Source organism: Pleurodeles waltl, chromosome 8 (assembly GCF_031143425.1).
Source record: "Pleurodeles waltl isolate 20211129_DDA chromosome 8, aPleWal1.hap1.20221129, whole genome shotgun sequence".
In the NCBI taxonomy this organism is placed as follows: domain Eukaryota; kingdom Metazoa; phylum Chordata; class Amphibia; order Caudata; family Salamandridae; genus Pleurodeles; species Pleurodeles waltl.
Genome location: NC_090447.1, coordinates 404,028,789 through 404,043,724, shown reverse-complemented (window position 1 = coordinate 404,043,724; position 14,936 = coordinate 404,028,789).

The window sequence follows — 14,936 nt, the reverse complement described above, 5'->3', positions numbered from 1 at the left end:
TGACTTTGAGTCTTTGGAGATCTATTATTTTTCACTTATTAGATGAGTTGTGTCAAATTTGTGCTATCTATGTTTGTAATTCAATAGTATTGTGTTATTCATGTTTTTCTTGTTTTTCTTTGTTGTAGTTATGATCATTAGTTTTATCTGTATGTACACATGTGTGCTATGTGGGCACTTTCTTTTGTATTAAATGTGAAACTCAAACAGTGTAGTCTTGGAGCCATTACACAGAATTGTTATTTACTTGAATTGTACTATGATCATCTATAGAAGCGTAAATAGAACTAAAGGATCCAGGGTTTCAACTATTATTTGAAGTAAATCACTATTAGTGTGCTCCATTCTTTTTCTCATTGTACTTTCCGCCAGGTTTTTTCGTGGCGGCCAGACCGCACTGGATATCCTTGCGGTGTGGTGACTCAGAATATGGGGGGTGGGGCATTGGCTTCAGCCTGCATGAAGTTGGCTTCTGACACCAGTTGCTTCTCGTCAGCGGTGGTGGTGCTGGCGATGTGTTGTCTGTATTGCATTGGGTTCACCACCTTACTTGTTATATGGCAGTCTGCACCGCCACCGGCGTGGCGGTTCAGTTACCGACAAACTCGGAATGACCCCCTAAGTGTAGAATATTTGAAAAACAGCCAATTCACCTTTGAAATAAAAAAAATGACAGTACTAGCCTGTGTCCCTGTCTCTGAAGTAGAAAGTAGCTAACCACTACAATTTCCTAATAGAAAGCCATGTCTACCAACAAAATTAAAACACACTAAGCCCCAAATGGAATATTTTGAAGACCCTTGCTGGTAGAATGTCTATGACAGCACCTTGGCACAGAAAGTCAAAACAAACGTAGTTGAAGGATGGCACAATACCTTCTAATCCACACTAAGCAGAACCCAACCTACACATTTATAGAAGCATTACAAAAAGAGGGAATCTACCAACAACTACGAATGGAGCCATCTGCTAACTAAGTTGTATCTAAAATTAGCAAACAAACCAAGAGAATGTATGACATTCTACAGTTTAGTAACAACAAATTTAAATTTATAAATGTATAATTTATAAACAACAAAGGAGTGGAGTACTTATAAATAATACCCAGGAACATATTATGAAATGAATATTAACCTATAAAAGTCTCAAAAATCTGCCACAAACTCTAAGCCAATATAATAAGTAATTTTATATAAATAATAAACATAACATTGTACTACATCACTCAAAATATTAATAAAACTGCAATATTAAAAAAGACTGAGATAATAAAATAATATATACATTAAAAATATCACCCTGACCAACCAAAAAGCTTACAGAACAAATGAAATCCATTGCATCAGGTAACTACAAGTAAATGATACATTTCCAAATAATAATCACAAAATATCTACACAAGTAATATAATACTTCCTAGCCAAAAAATAATAAAAATAAATATAACATACTGTTCAATAGCTGTAGATTTTCTCCTATATCCACATAGTTGAAAAATAATGATCCACCAAAAACGTAAAAAATATTTTCCAGAAAGCCCAGAAAAATGCAAATATTAAATCCATTAAGCATCCCACAAAGCAATCCTAAGTATGTATGATCCATTAAAAAGTGTTTAAAAAAGAGAACCTCACCTGGAAACCCCAATAAAGGTAATCAAAACTTAAAGTACTGGCTTAATATAAAGTGATTTCCTTAAAAAAGTACCAAAAATCCATATACCTAACACTGAATCATCATAAAATACATTACATAACATCATATAACAAAACATTCTCAAATAGTTTATGAAAACACCAAATTACACACCAGTAAAAATACTACTGTTAATACTACTTCTACTTTATTACAACTAAGTGTACAAACCCCCACAAACAACACTACAAGTAACCTCTAGACCTCTCACTATGTCCCCTATCCTCAAAACCATTTAACAAATCTTTAAGAAGGACTTGCCAGTTCCGAAGAACAGCAACACATTAGTGCTTGTGGATCCCGGAAAGTAGAGTAAAAATCACACAAAGAGAATACAAAATAGAAGGTAGTGGTAAAAAATGTTCACTGAATAAAACAAAAAAATAGAAATGAATACCAAAGGATGAAAAATGCTGGAAAAATGTCTTAAAAAATGTTTAAATAATGATACATATAAAATATGTCACATATTGTGATGAAAATGTGAAAAAAGTACAAATTAAATAGTATGAAATATATACAAATATTAAATATATATAAAAAAATTATGTGAAAATGATGTTTAAAATATATAAAACAATGTATGAAAGGTTAAAAAAAGTCAAACAATGATTAAAGTAATTGAAAATGTACAATATTCATTAAAATGTAAATATGATTTAAATTTTTCCGTAATCAAATGTTATTAAAATGTTCTTATTTATCTATATGTATATGTTTTTTCACATATATATGTTTACAAATATAAAAATATAATTCAAATAAAGTTTGAAAACATTAATAAATTTAGACAAATGTCTTACTTGAAGTTATATAAGAACGTAATTAATAATATTACTTATTACAAACATACAACTAATTTTTTATTATATTTAAAAATACCAACAATACTAATTAAATAACAGAAATTATTTCTTTTACATACAAAACAATCTTAAAAAAGTATTTCATACTAATCTTATGAAATTAAATAATCACATTCCAGCATAGACCATTTAAATAAAATATTGGAAACTAAAGTGGTGACATTTAGGGGGTGATTCTAACCCTGGCGGTCGGTGTTAAAGCGGCGGCCAACCCGCCAACAGGCTGGCGGTAAAAAAAATGGGATTCTGAGCCTGGCGGGAACCGCCAACACAGACAGCCACCTTAACACTCCGACCGCCACGGCGGTACAAACAAACAGCGCGGCGGTCACCGCCAACAGACAGGCGGCAGACAATGTACCGCCCACACTATTCCAACTCACCAATCCGCCACCTTTTCCGGGGCGGGAGCACCGCCGATAAAAACACGGCGGAAACAGACTACGGACGGGAAAACGCTCACCACTACGCACTCCAGGAGGAAGGAGGACAGCATGGAACCCGAATTAAACATCCTACCTGCTCTCGTCTACCTTGTCATCTACCACGAGTACGAAGTCCGGCGCAGACGACAACGGTGAGTACTGCACCTACGACACACGGGAGGGGGAGGACGAAAGGTTACGGCCACACACATATGCGACCCCCCCCCCAACTATGTACTCACCAATGCAGCGCACCAAGTCACAGTAACACCACCCAAACACCCCTGAAAAATGCTAGGACATAATCATATTTTGAAGAAATATTTATGTTCCAAAAAGCTCCAGAAAATTAGCGTACAACCATGAAAGATATCCACAACAAAACTAATGACACACACATCAGTGTATAACTGAAGTACCAAGTCCTGCACAACCTACGATTTCAGCATGTCCGTGGGCCAAAGTCTTGAGAAACAAGGGCAAAGCCCACACAGGAGACCTGAGTCCTTTGGAGAGAACACTGCAGGGGCATCAGATGTAAAAACTACAGGCACCTCAGGGGGAAGGGAAGGGGGGGGGCACCACAGCCACATGAGTCCACGACGCCAGATCCACGAGGAGCCACCATGCCCACTGGACCATCCTGGGGAGTGCAAAGCCACAGTCTCTCAAGTCTCTGCAGTGGGTGGATTGCCCACTGGACCATCCTGGGGAGTGCAAAGCCACAGTCTCTCAATGTCTCTACAGTGGGTGGGCTGCCCACTGGGCCATCCTGGGGAGTGCAAAGCCACAGTCTCTCAATGTCTCTACAGTGGGTGGGCTGCCCACTGGGCCATCCTGGGGAGTGCAAAGCCACAGTCTCTCAATGTCTCTACAGTGGGTGGGCTGCCCACTGGGCCATCCTGGGGAGTGCAAAGCCACAGTCTCTCAATGTCTCTACAGTGGGTGGGCTGCCCACTGGGCCATCCTGGGGAGTGCAAAGCCACAGTCTCTCAATGTCTCTACAGTGGGTGGATGACAGTCTCCACTGGTCAAGGAGGAGGCATGGTGGGCACAGTGAACCATAAACGGTGCTTGCGACGGCGGTGCCCAGCGGAGCGGTGCTTGAGACGGTGGGGACCAGCGGAGCGGTGCTTGATAAGAAGGGCCCAGCGGAGCGGTGCTTGAGAGGAAGGGCCCAGCGGAGCGGTGCTTGAGACGGCGGGGCCCAGCGGAGCGGTGCTTGAGAGGAAGGGCCCAGCGGAGCGGTGCTTGAGAAGAAGGGCCCAGCGGAGTGGTGCTTGAGACGGCGGGGCCCAGCGGAGCGGTGCTTGAGAAGAAGGGCCCAGCGGAGCGGTGCTTGAGACGGCGGGGCCCAGCGGAGCGGTGCTTGAGAAGAAGGGCCCAGCGGAGCGGTGCTTGAGAGGAAGGGCCCAGCGGAGCGGTGCTTGAGAAGAAGGGCCCAGCGGAGCAGTGCTTGAGAGGAAGGGCCCAGCGGAGCGGTGCTTGAGAAGAAGGGCCCAGCGGAGCGGTGCTTGAGACGGCGGGGCCCAGCGGAGCGGTGCTTGAGAAGAAGGGCCCAGCGGAGCGGTGCTTGAGAAGAAGGGCCCAGCGGAGCGGTGCTTGAGACGGCGGGGCCCAGCGGAGCGGTGCTTGAGAAGAAGGGCCCAGCGGAGCGGTGCTTGAGACGGCGGGGCCCAGCGGAGCGGTGCTTGAGAAGAAGGGCCCAGCGGAGCGGTGCTTGAGAGGAAGGGCCCAGCGGAGCGGTGCTTGAGAAGAAGGGCCCAGCGGAGCAGTGCTTGAGAGGAAGGGCCCAGCGGAGCGGTGCTTGAGAAGAAGGGCCCAGCGGAGCGGTGCTTGAGACGGCGGGGCCCAGCGGAGCGGTGCTTGAGAAGAAGGGCCCAGCGGAGCGGTGCTTGAGACGGCGGGGCCCAGCGGAGCGGTGCTTGAGAAGAAGGGCCCAGCGGAGCGGTGCTTGAGAGGAAGGGCCCAGCGGAGCGGTGCTTGAGAGGAAGGGCCCAGCGGAGCGGTGCTTGAGACGGCGGGGCCCAGCGGAGCAGTGCTTGAGAAGAAGGGCCCAGCGGAGCGGTGCTTGAGACGGCGGGGCCCAGCGGAGCGGTGCTTGAGAAGAAGGGCCCAGCGGAGCGGTGCTTGAGACGGCGGGGCCCTGTTCAGCGGTGCTCTTCTCCACCGCGGGCCCTGTTCAGCGGTGCCTATCTCCACGGCGGGGCCCTGTTCAGCGGTGCTCTTCTCCACCGCGGGCCCTGTTCAGCGGTGCCTATCTCCACGGCGGGGCCCTGTTCAGCGGTGCTCTTCTCCACCGCGGGCCCTGTTCAGCGGTGCCTATCTCCACGGCGGGGCCCTGTTCAGCGGTGCTCATCCAGCAGGTCAAGGGAGCCAGACCTGGCCTCGACTCCCTGCTCAGTCGCCCTCGGACCGTGACGTTTCTGGACCCTTCGGGGACGGACTCCTGGCCTCCTTAGTGTCCTCCTTCCCAGCTGGGATGTGGCATGTGGGGTCCACCTTCTCCGCGCTCCTGCTGCCCTTCCGCTCCTTTGATGGGGCTCTCGGGCCCTTGCCTCCCCCAGATGGTGTGGGTGATGAAGTGGCCGCACATTGCTCCTTGGGGGCAGCCCTGTCGGTCCTCGCACGGCGGTCCTTGGTTTTGCGGGTCCTCTTGCCGGGGGGGGGGCTGGACGTGTCCTTGCTGCAGCTCGATGTGTCACTGCTGGCAAAGGGTGGGCTCCAGAACCCAGGCACAACAGTGACACCCGAAGCGGGGCTGGTGGTGGCTGCGGTGCTCTTGGGACTCTTTGAAGATGGATGGGGGAGGTCATCGGGGGGAAAGAGGTTAAGGTTAGCCAGGAAAAGTTTTTTAGGGCCAAGGTAAAGGGTAGGAGAAGTGGAGATGGAAGTGGAGGTAGAGGAGGTGGTTGTAGGAGAGTCAGGTGTGCTGTCATTGGGTAAAGGTGCTGGTGCTGTAGGCTGTCGTGAGGTGGATGGCTGTTGGGTGGGTGGCTGCCTGCGTTTGTGTGTCTTGGAAGAGGGGGTGACAGACACAGTGGGAGAGGACACAGGGGACGTGTACATGGCAGTGGGGGTGGTGACTGCACGAGTGTGGACTGTACTGGAGGGTGAGGTGGTGATGGAAGCACTGGCTGATGTTGGGGTGCATGCAGGTGTGAGTGTAGACATCACAGGGAGGGAGGAGGGAGACGACGAGGAGGGGGACACAGGGGTGGCAGTGGCTGTTGGCATGTCTGCATCTGGGTGTTGCTCGGGTGAGTGTTTGCGGGATCTGTGGTGCTTGTGTTTGGATGAGCTGCTCTTGGGTGTTGAGGTGTGTGCAGGCTGGTCTGATGGTGTGGATGGGATAGGCTGAGGAACAGGAGACAGAGACAGGCTGGAGGCAGTCAGAAGAGGGAGGCTGGAAACAGGGACAATGGCTGCCGTCAGTGCTGAGGCCAGAGCAGTGAACGCTCGTTGATGGGCAGCCTGACCCGAATGAATGCCCTCCAGGTACGCATTGCTCTGTTGCACCTCCCTCTGCACACCCTGGATGGCATTCAAAAGGGTTGTCTGCCCAACAATGAGCGTCCTTACCAGGTCAATGAGCTCCGCACTGAGGGCAGCAGGGGCAACAGGGGCAGGGGCTGAGGTGCCTGGGGCGAAGGAGACGCTCGCCTTCCTGGGCGAACCGGCACGGAGCGAAGACTGAGGGGCTGCTGGGAGGGCGGGGCTGGTGCGCTGGGTGGCGGCTGTACCTGTAGAGGCGGGGGGCACGGATGTTGCCGCCACCCCTAGGGAGCTCCCATCCGAGGACGTGTCGCTTTCGCTGCTCTCACCAGCGGTCCCCGTCGTGGTGCTCCCCTCGCCCTCCGGATCACTGGTGCCCTCGGTGTCTGTTCCTGGGCCCACCGGGGCCTTGTGTCCTGCAGCTCCCTCGTGCTCCGATGCCATATCTCCTCCGCCTGATGATGCTAATGCACACATGCACAAGAAGATGAAGAGAAAGGGTGGGGGGAGAAAAAAGAAGACCAGGTTGAGTGCATGCAATGTCAACACCGTTGGCGGAGAGGACAGACACAGGTGCCTAATGCACTAATCCGCGCATTCGGGGTACACTACTCAGTACTACTGACTAAGACAACAGGCCAAGAGACGTCAAACGCGCACATGGGAGATGCTGGACCTTCAATGGCTGTACTTGTCACCCTACAGAGGTGGGGGCTGGGGGCACAGGGCCATGCCTAAGGGAGAGGACTACACTACAGAAAGCGCCCTGGCCTAATGTCACCCACAGCCCTCCTCCCCCACCCAGACGCCTCCACTGCGCAGAAAGATAGGAGAATGTGCTGATACTCACCCCCTTGTGTCTGCTGTGATGTCTTAAAGCGCCCATCCAATTCAGGGTAGGCCACCGCCAGGATCCGGGACATCAGGGGGGTCATGGTGCGACTGGCACCCCTCCTAGGTTGGGAGGCCATCCCCAGCAGTGTTTCTGCGGTCTTCCTTGTTCCGCGGCGGATGTCCTCCCACCTCTTGCGGCAGTGGGTGCCCCGTCTGTTGTGGACCCCCAAGGTCCGGACTTCCTTGGCGATGGCACGCCAAATATCGATCTTCTGATGGGCGCTGACCTATTAGACATGTACAGGGTGGAAAGGAGGAAATCATCAATGACCTGCATGTTAGATGTAATTGGCCCCCACCCACCCACTTTGCCATATGGCACATGCTCTCATCTGTCGGGCGTTGCACTCCTCATTCGCCCCCCACCCCACCAACTTACATCCACCCCAATCCACACAGGCATAGCCCATTCCATTAGCACCCGGTGTACTCACTTGTTGGTCTGGAGGACCGTAGAGTAGCGCATACTGGGGGAGGACCCCATCCACGAGCTTGTCCAACTCTTCAGACGTGAAGGCAGGGGCCCTTTCCCCAGGCGCAGCAGCCATTGTATCTTCCAGACCGAGGTCACAGCAGCACTTGCAGTATAGGTCCTCTCCTGTGGATGATCAGGTCTCGAGTGATTAAGCAGATAGAAAATGGCGGTCACGCCCGCGGCGGTGCGTACCGCGGCGGTGCGTACCGCGACCGCCGGCGCACTTTGTCATTGGCTCCTGAAACCCATAGGCTTTAATGTTAACCAATGCGGCTTTGCGCCGCGGTCTGCGACCGCCTACCGCCATGGTGTGCCCCGCCAGCGCATTGACCTCACATCCCATTGTCCCACTTCACAGGTCAGGCAGCCGCCATTTCAAGGGCCCACATGGCTTAATTTTGACTGCGACACACAGGCCTAGGCCTTGCATTGCCACACATACACGCCTTTCAACCCATTGCCATTCTTTAACTGTGCAAGCTGTCTGTACGTACCTGTGTTTTGGCTGACTCTGTGCTCCATGTTGTCCTTCCTAGGCACCGTCCGCTGGGACTTGCGATGAGAAGGAGGAATCCTCGCGTGTACCGACCGCTGGTGGACCTGTCGACAATGGAAGAACGCCATATAATACTTCGAAACAGACTTGACCGTGCCACTATCCATGAACTGTGTGCCCAGCTGGAGCCAGCCCTGATGTCCCCCATCCGCAAACCCACAGGGATTCCCCCTCTGGTGCAGGTTTTGTCAGTCCTCCATTTTTTGGCCAGTGGGTCATTCCAGACCACAGTGGCCATGTCATCTGGAATGTCTCAGCCTATGTTTTCTAAGATTTTGAGCAGAGTGTTGTCTGCCCTGATGAAACTCATGCGGAGCTACATCATTTTCCCCGAGGAGGGTGACTTGCCTACAGTGAAGGGTGATTTCTATGCCCTTGGACACATCCCCAACATCATTGGTGCCATTGATGGGACCCATGTGGCTTTGGTACCCCCAAAAGACGATGAGCAGGTGTTCCGAAACAGAAAATATTATCATTCGATGAATGTCCAGGTGGTCTGTTTGGCTGACCAGTACATCTCCCATGTAAATGCCAAGTTCCCAGGGTCAGTGCATGACGCGTATGTGATGCGAAATAGCAGCATCCCCTATGTGATGGAGCAGCTACAGAGAGAACGTGTGTGGCTAATAGGTGACTCTGGTTACCCCAACCTGCCGTGGCTACTGACCCCAGTAAGGAATCCCCGGACAAGGGCAGAGGAACGCTACAATGAGGCCCATGGGCGTACTAGGAGGGTGATTGAGCGAACCTTTGGCCTCCTGAAGGCCAGGTTTAGGTGCCTGCATATGACTGGTGGATCCCTAATGTACTCACCAAAGAAGGTGTGCCATATCATCGTGGCCTGCTGTATGCTTCACAACCTGGCTTTGCGACGCCAGGTGCCTTTCCTGCAGGAGGATGGTCCAGATGGTGGTGTTGTAGAAGCCGTGGAGCCTGTGGAGAGTGAAGAGGAGGAAGACTCAGAGGACGACACAGACAATAGGGATAGAGTGATACAACAGTATTTCCAGTGACACCCAGGTAAGAATCACCCACGCCATTTCCCAATTGCTTCTAGCCTCCTGCATCTGTACTTTCTGTAGTTCCCCACAGATGTTTTTCAGTAATTTTTGCCTTTCCCTTCCCTTCTCAGTGCTGTCTGACTCAGTACCTGACTTCTGCTTGGTTCGCCCATGAAATACAGCGTATTGACATTGGTATGTTGTCATGACTAATTGGCAGAACAGAAATTGAACAGTAATATGTAATACATTTGTTAATAAGACAGCATGACTCAAAACAGATTATTGTGCAAAATGTGATTTATTTACAGTGCTAGATATCGGTACATGTGATTCTAAGGGTGATGGGTGGGGGTGGAGGAATATCCATGGCAGAGTCCAGTTCTCAGTCTCACAGGTGCATTGTTCTTTTGCCTGGGGAAGGATGGAGCATAGGCAGTTCATGGTTGGACAGGGTGGCAATGTGGGACAGTGGGAAGAGTTCAGGGGGTATGTCCTGCTGGCGGGGGTCTTGACATCCTACTCTGTCTTTTTCTTTGGTCTCAGGCTCCTCTTACGGGGTGGTTGTTCTTCAGCAGGAGGTGGGGTTCTGGGGGGCTGTCGAGGTGTTGGGACCTCCTGTCCACTAGCGCCGGCGGAGGTGGTAGGCTGTTCTTGGTCCGGCCTAGTGACAGGGGCCCTGTGTGGTGCACCATGGTCCCGCAACGCGTCCTCTATCCTGTGGAGGGCCAGGACGATGGTCCCCATTGCGGTCCCGATGATTCTCAGCTCCTCCCTGAACCCCATGTAGCGTTCTTCCTGCTGTGCCTGGATCTCAGTGAACCTGGCCAGTACCGTCGCCATCGTTTCTTGGGAGTGGTGGTAGGCTGCCATGATGGTGGTGAGGGCCTCTTGGAGAGTGGGTTCCCTGGGCCTCTCCTCCCCCCCCTGTCGCACAGCAGCCCTCCGAGCTGCCTGGTTTCCCCCGGCCTCTGTCCCCTGGCCGGTGTGCCCGCTCCCACTGCCCCAAGGTCCCTGTTGTTGTTGGGGTGTTGGGTTAGCCTGGGTGCCCTGTAGTGGCGGACACACCGCTGATTGAGCTGTCCTAGAGACAGAGGCATGGGCCCGCTGGGTGGGAGCTGTGCTGGTGTCGGCAGAGGGGGTCGGGTCTGGTGTGGCCTGTAGCTGCCTGAGGGGAACCGACTGCCCAGAGGTCCCCGATGGTCCGGGCTGGTCATCAGGTTCACTGTCGACAGAGCTGCTTTCCTCAGTGTGGGCCTGTTCCGGTGGTGGGATGGACACTTCTGGACCCTCCTGGCTGGTGTGTTGTCGTTCGGGTCCTGCATGGGGTAAGAGAGTTTGGTTATTGTTTCTGTGTGTGCAATAGCGTGCGTGTTATGGGTGCCCTTGTTCCTCAGTGCAGGCATTCCCTTGAGGGAGGTGTTGTGAGGGTATTTAGTGGGGGGGAGGGGTTAGTGCAGTGGTCATGCATAGGTGATGGGTGCCCATGATTTGTGTTGGCATGCAGGAGTTGGTGTTGGGATGGGTGGGTTGTGCTGGTGAGACATTGTCAGGGATGATGTGTGCTGGGGGGTTGGGGGTGAGGGTGGGGGTGTGGGTTGGCATGCTGGTGGGGTGGGGGGGATATAGTAGTTGAGATGGGACTTACCAGAGTCCATTCCTCCGGCTACTCCAGCGAGGCCCTGAGGATGCAGGATGGTCAAGACCTCTTGCTCCCACGATGTAAATTCGGGAGGGGTGGGTGGGGGTCCGCCGCCAGTCTTCTGGACCGCGATGTTGTGCCTGGAGACCATCGATCGGACCTTCCCCCGTAGGTCGTTCCATCTTTTGCGTATGTCCTCCCTATTCCTGGGATGCTGTCCCACCGCGTTGACCCTGTCCACGATCCGCTGCCATAGCTCCGCCTTCCTGGCTATACTGGTGTGCTGCACCTGCGAGCCGAAGAGCTGGGGTTCCACTCTTAGGATTTCCTCCACCATGACCCGGAGTTCTTGGTCAGAAAAGCGTGGGTGCCTTTGGGGTGCCATGGGGTGGTGTGGGTGAGGTGTGGGGTGGTGTATGTGATGATGAGTATGTTGGTGTGTGGTCCTTTGTGCTACTATGTGGTGTGTGTGATGGTGTAGTGTGCCTCAGTGTGTCTTGCTAGGGATTGTCTGCTGTGTCTCTCTCTCCTTCTCTCAGTAATTCTGGTCGCAGGGGTTTGTGGGTGATGTGGGTGTGTGTTTTATAGTTGGTTGATTGTGTGGGAGTGGTGTGTGTATGTGTATCAGGTGTGTGTATTTCAAATTGTCCAATGTGGCTGTGTTTTGGTGATGTGTGTGTATTCTGACCGCGGCGGTGTGTACCGCCAATGGAATACCGCGTTTGAATGACCGCCGTGTGGATTCGTGGGTCGTAATGGCATGGGCGTATTTCTGTTGGCGTGACGGTGGAGGTTTGGTCATCTCCAGTTTATCGCTGCCCGCCGATGTGGCGGGCTGCAGTGGAGGACGGATTTTTGGAGGTTTGGCCGTTGTGGGTCAGAATGACCGTGGCGGTTGACAGCGGCCGCGGCGGTGTTATGGCGGTCTTATGACCGGCGGTAAGGGCATTTTACCACCGAGGTCAGAATCACCCCCTTAATATTCCACCTTCCATCTACACCAATTTGTGGAAGGTGTTAAACACTAAAGTGGTGACCCTTACTACTCCCACTCCTACTTATACCAATTTGTGGAAGATGTTGGGACACTAAAGGGACAACATTTACAATTCCCAATCCAAGCAATACCAATTTGTGGAAGATGGTGGACACTAAAGGAGAGAAATACCATTTAGACTACACTCTAAAACATTTTATGCAAGATGCTACAAACTAAAAAATGAATTTACACAATTATTACTCCATACTAACACAAAATTCTAAATATATAAAGTATACTACAAGTCACTTATAAAAAAGCACAAACTAAGGCCCTCATTATTCCCAGGACTGCCATCCTTACGGTGGTGGTTGGACCGCCGCACTCCAGGGGGTCCGACTGCCACATTACGACCCTGATAGTTGGAACACCAGAGGACCACTGTGTCCGCCAGAAACATGGTTCCCAATGGGCTGCCTGCGGTCTCACTCATGCACAGCCACATGGGTGCTGAGTTCAGCTCTGCAATGCTGAGCAGGAGCCCCCTTTCCGAAAGACTATGCTGGGGGCCCCCTTGCCCAGCACCCTCGGAATGCGCACCAATACCAAGACCAATACCGTAGCACTGTTTCCATCGGTCTGACCAGCAGGAACATCATAACACACCTTTCCCACCAGTCAGCCCTGCAGGAACATTGTATTACGACTGAGAGCGAGGCAGCTGGTATGATGGCTGCCTCTTTCCCCCAGCTTTGGTGGTCAGAGTATGCCGACTGCCAAAGTCGTAATGAGGCCCCAAATCTACAAACCTTTATATTGGTATTCAATAAAGTATAAAATAATTTCTTTTAACACTAATATATTATATCTTTTTTAAATTATTTATAACCATTTCTACACTTACGTAAAATAAAAAATGATACCTTAATCCAAAATTAACAATCATAAAAATAAAAAAAATAACATTAATTTTAAAAATATAAACATAAATATTTTTATGAAATACCTTTGTAATTTCCAACATACAAAACATAACTAAACTTAAGGTTACCTATCTGCTTATTCTTCCTCTGCCTAAACTTTCACTGCTGCACAAGCCATAGGTTTTCTTGAAAGTAGGGATATCATGCATCTGGGCAACTAGTTTCTATTACACAAAGTAAAGAAATGAATGATCTCGGCTCATCTTCTCACCTCCACACTAATGGCCTCATTACGAGTGTGGTGGTCTGAGGACCGCCAGATTCACAGTGATGGTCAGACCACCACATTACAATCCTGGTGGGCAGACCAGCCAGAGGACTGCCGTCCCTCCCAGGAGCATGATTCTTAATGGGCTGAAAGCGGTCTGAGATGTACTCAGCCATGGCGGTGAGGAACTTAGCACTGCTGTGCTGATTACATCTCAGCTTTCTGCAAGCCTTTCCACAGCAGGGACTCCGCCCCGGAAAGGCTGGTGGAAAACTAGTGTTGGCGGGTATGGGGGGCTCATGGGGAGTGTAGAGTGTGGAATGTGCACTGTCTGGTTTGCAGACAGTGCGCATTCTGATGGTGCTGGTGTGTTACGGTATTGGCCTTGGTTCCCTTAAAGGAGTTGAGACCAATATCATAGCAATGTTCTCACCGGTCTGCAGGTGGGAACATTGTAATACGTTTGCGGGGGACGCCACCAGTATGGCAGTGGTGTCCTCCCTGCAAGTTTGGTGGTTGGCTCGTCCGACCGCCAAACTCATAGTAAAGCCCTAAGAATATTCATACAAAGTGAAACCTGTTTTAAACCCTAGAGGGCTCCATTTCCAGTACCTGCCCAGTGGCAATTCTGGACTGCCTTTGAATCTCTCCAAAAGCCTGACTAGCAAGAATGGCGGGCCAGCAAAAGTGCAATTATGTAGGAAAATGATTGCTATAGAGTGAGTGAGTGGTAAAGTTCATGTCACATATATAGAGGCCTGACTTTGTTGATGCACAGCAGACAAGATGAATGACCAAAATATTGTTTCAAAAATATTCTGGTACAACAATCTTGTGTCAAAAATATTGATAGACAGAATATGGAATGTAAAAATATTGTTTTTTGAAGTGTGTAATATTTACATTTTTAAATACTGCTGTGTATAATATTGTGTCACATAGTTGAATCATGTAACAGTGTTAATGCAATATTTGATTGTTATTTGACTTTATGCATTAGTATTATAATTGTTTTACATGTTTATTAGTATAGTTTGTAAGTTTTAAAGTGTTATTTATTTTACATTAAATTCGTAATCTATAATATAGCAGTTGGTTGTTGGGTGTGTATGGGAATATGGTGGGATGTTATGTGAATTATAAATTATTCCTTTTTGTTCTAAATTAATTTTATGCAAATTAAACATTATTGATAATTATGTAAAATATGTAATTAATTGATTGCTATTTTAATTATGTAATTATATTTTGTAATTTGTAATATGTAATTTAACTTCTCTGTACTTTTATTATGAATTTATAATTCAGTAGAAAATTGTTGGATTTGTAGGAAAGAGTGTGAGAAGTTATTTAAATTATAAATGATTGTTTTTTACTTTTTATGATCAAGATTTAGGGCCTCATCACGAGTTTGATGGTTGGACCGCCAGACCGCCATGTTGGCGGCCGCCAAAAGACCACCATCTTGGCAGTCATACAGACTGCCGTATTAGGAGTTACACAGGCAGGCCCGTCAAAAGCCAGCCAAAAATTCAAGCCGTCAGGACTCTGGAAGACAGGAAATAGGCAGCGTGACCACCTGCACTGCTAGCCCATCAACCAACCACTGACTCTATTACAACTCGGAAATCGCCATGGAGGTCCTGCAGTGGTGGTCTTCCAATGGAGGTGAGAATCGCGGCAGTCGGCGGTCACCACAGTAATACACTACACC